The sequence below is a fragment of the Limulus polyphemus genome, unplaced genomic scaffold (genome assembly GCF_000517525.1).
Source record: "Limulus polyphemus unplaced genomic scaffold, Limulus_polyphemus-2.1.2 Scaffold1147, whole genome shotgun sequence".
Lineage (NCBI taxonomy): Eukaryota > Metazoa > Arthropoda > Merostomata > Xiphosura > Limulidae > Limulus > Limulus polyphemus.
This window is the reverse complement of record NW_013666757.1, coordinates 215861-223365: the sequence shown is the minus strand read 5'-3', so window position 1 is coordinate 223365 and position 7505 is coordinate 215861. Positions and strand designations below refer to the sequence as shown.

Here is a 7505-nt window from a genome sequence, read left to right as displayed (position 1 = left end):
TATAGGAGGGGACAACGTGACGCGGTAAGGAGTAGATAGTGAGTAATTGAACTGCAGTCGGAAGTATTATTGACGTTCGTTGTTACAGTGTTGTTTTAGCGCGAGTATTGAGATTAAGTGTATCGCAGAGTTATATTCGGAAAGAATAAACCAGTTTTTATTAAGTAAAGACTTGTGTCGTTAAAGTTTCGTTGGAACGAAGTTACGGAAAAATCAATTAACAAACGGAGACGTAACAGATCAATTAATCTCATACTTATCATAGAAGCCGTGAAACTGAAAAGCAAAATAATCCCATTTTTTTAATTGTCTTAAATATTTGGTTCAGTATTCGATCGGTAATATGTAAGAATATCATGAGTTTTCCCACCATTTTTAGTAATGTAGAAACTTGTAATTTTAACGTTTACTTTGTTTCTTTGCAGTTTTTACAAGAAACATATGTTCAGAAAACCGTTGAAATTGCATAGATCTGGTTGTTTTTGTGTCTTTGTTGTCCTCATAACAGATAACTTCTACTTTGCCTGCAAAAATGTGGCCGCGTCCTTTCGGTGGTTGAGTGGACGATGTCTGTATTTTCCAGCCGAAGAATGCTGTGACGTTATCGTAAGAGAAAGAATATGAGGTACAATGCTTGATCTGAAGCTTTATTCTCTCTCTCTCAAAATGATTTCTCACAAGTATGAGATAGGTCCATTTAATAATGGAAGGGTCGTACAGGTAATTTGTGGAGCATTCTGAAATTAAAGACATGAATGAGTTTTAAGCTGTGAGAGAAATAAACATGTCTGATTTAAAGTGAAACCATCTTTAGTTACTATAGCGCAAAACAAAACAACATTAACAGTACTTGTGTAGACACTTACAAAATAATGTACACTTGATATGTGAATAAAAATTCCGCTTTTCTTCTCTCGAGATGAATCCCTACAGAACTGATCACGAGAGAGAATCTGAGAATACCAGAGATCATTGTTCCTATATGGTATTTTCAGATTTTACCGATTTCCTCTAAGATTGACAAGATAGGTCCACTGAATAACAAACGATTTGTCAAGATATTTATTGCAAAAGAATTCTGTATGATCTGACTTCATGAGAAATAAATAGATACTGAAATGAATTGTACAACAAATATAAACGATATTTATTCAAACAAACATAATGAAAATGTATTTTATTTGCCACAATCGATATTTACTTTTACTAGAAAGTTAAGTTTAAAATCATTTATAGCTTATTCAGATGAGGTCATACTAACTCTGTTAAGATCCTGTTTTAGACTGCCTTTGCCAAGATCCTGATCCAGACCGAATGAATCTCACGTTACTGACTTAACTCATTAATGACAGACTTATCCAGAGTAACTTGTGTGACACCCATGACTGATCATTCCTAATGAAGCATAAGAGAGGTAATTACCTTAAGAAACAAATTGGCTGCTTGAAGAAAAGCTAACTATAACTTTACAGATTATAGATGATCTTGCAGTTATCTTTGCTAAGGAAACACTAAATCTATTCTAGGTGAATGACACAGTACAATAGTTAACAGAGTAAAATGAATTTAACAACATTTTTGACCAAAGTGTTATGTGGAAACTACTCCTGCCTGCACAAATAACAATTTTGAAAAATTCCTATATTAGTACAAGAATGTGGAGAAACACTTAAAGAGCAACTAAAAAGCATTGACTATTTAATCTAAAATGTATATATCAAAACAAAAAAAACTGTGTAGATAAATCGACAGAATTTCTAATATGAAGTACTATGTATTGCTAATTAATTACTTTCCAGTTACTAATGTGGTATATAAATATGCCACGAGTTTCTACTTTCTTATATTCATGTAGCATTATCCTAATTTTATCAGTTACTTTTATTGAGGTCACACCTTTTCTGACCAGGGGTGTCATGGCTGTAATGCTGCATGTTGTACAAGAATGTATACAGCATTGTCCTTTACTGGTAGTTCAGGTGGTATCCCGAGGTTATGTCCTCCCCTATGCTTGAATGAAAATCACCATTCATGTGTGTTACTCTCTACATTAACTGCTCTGTACATAATACTGAATTTTAAACGGTCAAGTAGATGGTCTTGGCTCAATTACTTTTGAAATGAAGTTACTTGATCCACTAGCTGTTATTAATTGGACCTATTCAGTTGCTCTAAGATTAACTCAGGTTTAGCTGAATAAACCACAGAGTGAGTAAAAGGAGAAACTTTTTGTGCCATGACAACAGGATATCTTATTGTGGAATTTACTATTTGTTGCCAACACGTGTGTTGCATTTTACTCCTACTCTTGTGTAATACAAATCTAGAAAGCTTCTCAATTACGGAAATGTTTTTTTCTACAACAAAGGGGTTTTACACACGAGGAATAGTTTGTCATTGAAAGAAGATGCTTGTGCAAGAGAGTTGTCAGGTCTAGAAGTCTTCTCCTGACCTTTGAACTTTTACTGATGTTGAAGAGACCATGACTTCCATCTCGCTACAGTCAATGACTTGAGAAGAAATGCTGTTGATGTCTGGTGCACCCAAAACAGCTACTCGTGCTCTTAACTTCAGGGTTGATCTCTGTGCAAGGGATGCATGGGAACTGAGGATCGTTACTGGTGGGACATGTGGAGAGCCTGAGACCAGATGAACACTCTGTGTAGAACTCCCAAACTTTGCCAGCCAGAGTAATTCAATCCCAGCTCTAGTTGAAACCACCCAAGATTATTGAGGAAAGACAGGAAATACTTTAGGTGGACAACATGCACCAACAGAAACCAGCTCAATGGCAGGGAAGATGTTGGGCGCGAAATGGTGAAGAAAGTGAACGTTAGAACAGTGATGAGCCTCTCCAAGCTGGGGGTATACTTTTGAGACAACTGTGGATCAAAAATGATCCCGAAGTCAAGCAGAGACAGTAAATGAGCTGCCAATGGCAACTCATTTTGCCTGATCCATATCAGGAATTGACCATTCAGAGTCCCTGAGAGTACCTACAAAATTGTACCTGTGATGTTGAGGACACCTTGTTTAGGTAATAACCAGATAAATGTAAAGGAGAAGTCCTGGCCATGATCACAGTTCCAAATGAATGAGGCAAAATAAATCACTCCTCCAACAGCACATGTTTAGCTAGTGGAGCACTGAATCACTTTCAAGTGAACTACTCATACCTTCCCATGTACCAAGCTATACAAGGCTATTGGTTTCAACTGATGGCTCAGCAGGTACATTACAGTCAACAGCAGGTGGTAAACAATGCTGCTACAGCTCCATGAACCTAAATGAGCCCAAGTCGGGGCAGATCATTGACTTGAGGAGTGCAACAGACAGCTTACACCAAACAGTTTGGTGGTCAGCCCAGCTTTCTTAGGGATGGGTGGATCTTGGTATGCACCTATCAGAGTACAAAGGGAAGGAAATCACAGTAATCCTATGTACATAGATAGTGTTGTGTAATTTATTAAAAATGAAATTTAGTGCATTAGTGTTGTTTAACGTGGTTATAGAGCCCACTAATGAAACAATCCATTTTCTATCCAGAAAGCAAGCAGCATTAGCTCTGACAATTATCCGTCTGAGGAGGTAGGAAGTCTCAGTGTTGTTCTGCAATTGTGGTTTAGCACAGTAAGTAAAGTTGAAGTAGCCAAAGATAGCAGTCATGATAGGGTTGTATCCATCTCACCATGTTTGAAAGCTAGCACATGGTTAGCAACACATCTGAGGTAATCAAGTGCAGGATTGGGCAGACTCAACACAGTGGCAGAAACTCTGTGATTTGTTGGCTGAATATGCCAATATCTTTGTAAGACCAGATAGCTTATTTAATGAATTACAATCATACAATATCTCAATGATACAAGTGATGCACCTTTGATTAAACAACTGTCATGCAGGTTTCCTTGGAGTGTTAATGATGCAGCCAAGGTTAAGATACATTGGATGTTAAAGGATGGAATCATGTAGCCCTTATAGAATGCTTAGTCTTCTCCGGTAGTGGTTGTTAGGAATACCTGTATAATGTTCTTGTCACTTGTGAGAGGCTATGGAGCTTATAATGAAGGGCCTGCAATGAAAAAAGTGCCTGGTCTATGTCAATGACATCTTGATGTTTGGTTACACATTTGAATTTGCAGCTGACGTCTTGAAAATGGTATCCAAACTGAAGAAAAAGGCAGATTTGAAAATAAAACCAGGAAAAATAAATATTCATATGCATATAAGTGGATATTTTTGGTCAAATTGTTAGTAGAACAGGAATCTCTACAGATCCTGCTCAAACAGGAATGGGGTAAGATTGGCCTTGACCTATGACCAAACTGTTTTCTAGGTTTCTTATGTCATGCAATCAATGGTTTGTGGCTAATATCTCTAAGGTTGCCCTATCATTATTGGCTCCTATTAAAGTTGAGACATGCTTCAGATGGAGTGAGAAATCTGAGCAAGAATTCCAGTCTCTGAAGCATGCTTTAGTAGAAATCCTAGTGTTGGTATATCCATGACAATATTGTGAGTTGCTGTTAGATACTGATGCTGGTGGTGTAATTACAGCAGTATTATTGCAGTTGTACAATGGAGTAGAATATGTAATTGCATACACTAGTCATATGCTCATGTCTCCTGAATGCAAATGCTGTATGACAAATAAAGAACTGCTTTCCGTTTTGGTCTTAATAAAAAACACTATTGGCTCTATTTGTACATTAGAAAGTTCACTGTACAAATACACCATGCATCGCTGAAATGATTGATGAAATAAAAAAAAACAATCAAGAGGGATGATAACATGCTGGATAACAGTGCTACAGAAGTATAATTTACTCACACATTATCACACAGGCCCACAACAGGGAAATGCAGATTGATTGTCTCCTTGTACCATGAGATCCTGTCCACTCATTGAATGTTCACATCCAAAACACTGTGTTAGAGTTGTAGCCATTTCTGTCATAATGACAATAAGCCATACAATATGGTATTGCACTAGTTGATGAATGCCATGATTAACACTTATGAAAGAGCAACTGCAAGACCCAGATCTGGTGTCCTCAGCTTGTGTTACAAGTAGTTATCCCAGTACTTTGAAACAAAAGATTCTCCAAACTTTGCAAAAACACAAAACTGAAAGGCACCAAGGTGTTACCTATGCTTGTGCTAAAAATTATTAGGAATTCTATTGTCCACATTCGAATCGAGGCGTTCAGCACTAATTTCAATAGTTAATGGTGTGTGGTATCTAAAGGAAACGTCAACCAAAATAAGGTATACTCCTGCAGAGAATTGTTGATTCCCCTTATAGAAATAGCTGTTGTTCATTAATAAGCACAAAGCTACACAAAGGGCTATCTGTGCTCTGCCCACCATGAGTATCGAAACCAGGTTTCTAGCAGTATAAGTCCATAGACATATTGCTGTGCCACTGGAGGGCTAGAAAATAGCTCTGAATATCACTGGTTCTCTCACAGATACAGAACTAGGCCACCATTATATACTTGTGCTCATCACCTATTTCAAAAAGATTACCAATGCTTATCTCTTGGTTGGTACATCAGCACAGTCAGTGGATGATGCATTAGCAGAGTAATGGATATTTCACTTTGGAGCACCTGAAGAGATCACATTGATCAGGGACCTAACTTTAACAGCGAAATGTTCTCTAAGTAGTGTAAAGTGTTGGAGTAGGGAAAATGTGTACTTTACCTTATAAATTCCAGTCTGATGGTTTAGTAGAGTGTATAATACATTGTCAACCGTATAATTGATACATTTATTAATCTAGCCAAAGATTTGTCTGTTTGTTTGTAGTTAACTACAAAGCCACACAATGAGCTATCTGTGCTCTGCCCACCAAGAGTATTGAAACATGGTTTCTAGTAGTGTAAGTCCGCAGACATACCATTGTGCCACTGTGGGGCAATCTAGTCCAATCCAACTTGGATGAGCATTTATCATATGTCATGAATTCAATAGGTTGTTCATTAAATATGCTCATGATCAGGTGGGAAATCTCTCTCCCTTTAGACATGATGTATGTTCCTATACTAGAGTGGATGTTCCACAATGTTGACAAGATTATGTGGAGTGGTTAAAGTCTGTGTTAGTTGATATGCAAGAGTTTGCACTCCAAAAACTGAAAAAGACTACCATTTGAAAGAAAAGGTGATATGATAAAACGGTAAAGGAACAAATGTACCAGTGTGTAGACTGTGCGTGGCTTTGATAGGCGCCAGCTGTATGGAAGTTAGTTAGCTTTAGCTGGACAGGACCTCACTTTGTTCTTTGATAAGCTGGTCCATTCATGTATGAAATACAACAGTAAAAGGTTGCCTGAAAGTGCATTGTACACATCGATCATCTGCTTCCATATGTTACACACGATGTTCTCAGGAAATGGCAGCAGTTTTCTCCAATAGTAGGTAAGCTGATATCTCAAGGTTACAATATCCCTTAATTTCTAATGAGAATGACTTGTCATGTGAGCAGAGCTATTTGCCCTGAGAAAGTATGACACTATAGATTTTAAGTATATAGTATGCTGCTTCCTCAGACTGACACAGAATTACAGAAAATAGAGGTTTTGTAGAAAGAATTCAAAGAATATTCTTACTTTCAACTCTCCAGTAAAGGTAATCATCCTTCATGTGTTGAACTAATAAACACACTCTTTCTTTGCACAAACTCATTTGATTTCAGAGAAATTCTGAATTACTTCATAATATTTACTGGTCAAATCTCCAGTTATATACTGGATCTATCTTATTCACTCTTGAAGGAAATCAGTTTTACACAAGAATACCATATTTGGTAATTTGTTTTGTTAGGCTGATTGTAATAAGTTCTCAATTAATTATTGCTGTCTGCTACTATTTGAAACTATCACCACAAGATAACTTATTTAACCTTCTCATAACCAGAGAGGTGTCACTGATATTCCCCGATTTTTTCCTTCTCACAGTGGAAATAAAGATCATGAATATATATAATTCTCACTCCCCCAATATTTTTTAAAAGTAAGGATGATTATCTACCATTTTATATTAATCAGTCTTTTAAAGTGCTTTTGTAGGAATTGTTAGTGGATTAACCCTTTATCTCAGTTGGTAGAGCACTCATCTCATGTGCTTGAAGTTCCGGGTTGAATCTTGCTTGCTGATAGAGCAAAAAGTGAATTACTACAGAAGCACACGAAGCTTCTAGATTCTAAATACAATAATAAACTTGTTTGTAGTTAAGCAAAAGCTACTAAATGGGCTATCTGTGCTCTGCCCACCATGGGTATCGAAGATCGGTTTCTAGCGTTGTAAGTCCGCAGACATACCGCTGTGCCACTGGGGACAGACGTCTAAGCATCCCCTGTCAGAAAGACACACACACAGCATTTGAATTGTCTGTTGTCATCAAACTACATTAGAGCAGACTCTGCACTGTACATTTCTTTCATCATATGGAACTAGATTCATATAGAATATATTGTGTATTTCGAATATGATGTATCTGTAGTA

General features: G+C 37.1%; 1 long non-coding RNA gene across 1 annotated transcript in view; it reads left to right on the top strand.

The window, feature by feature from the left end:
• The window catches only part of LOC111086502, a 38060-nt gene that overhangs the window by 28053 nt on the left and 2502 nt on the right, over positions 1-7505 (top strand). The window contains exon 2 of the long non-coding RNA XR_002611229.1: positions 426-625. This is a non-coding gene — a long non-coding RNA (uncharacterized LOC111086502). The remainder of the gene's footprint in view (positions 1-425; positions 626-7505) is intronic.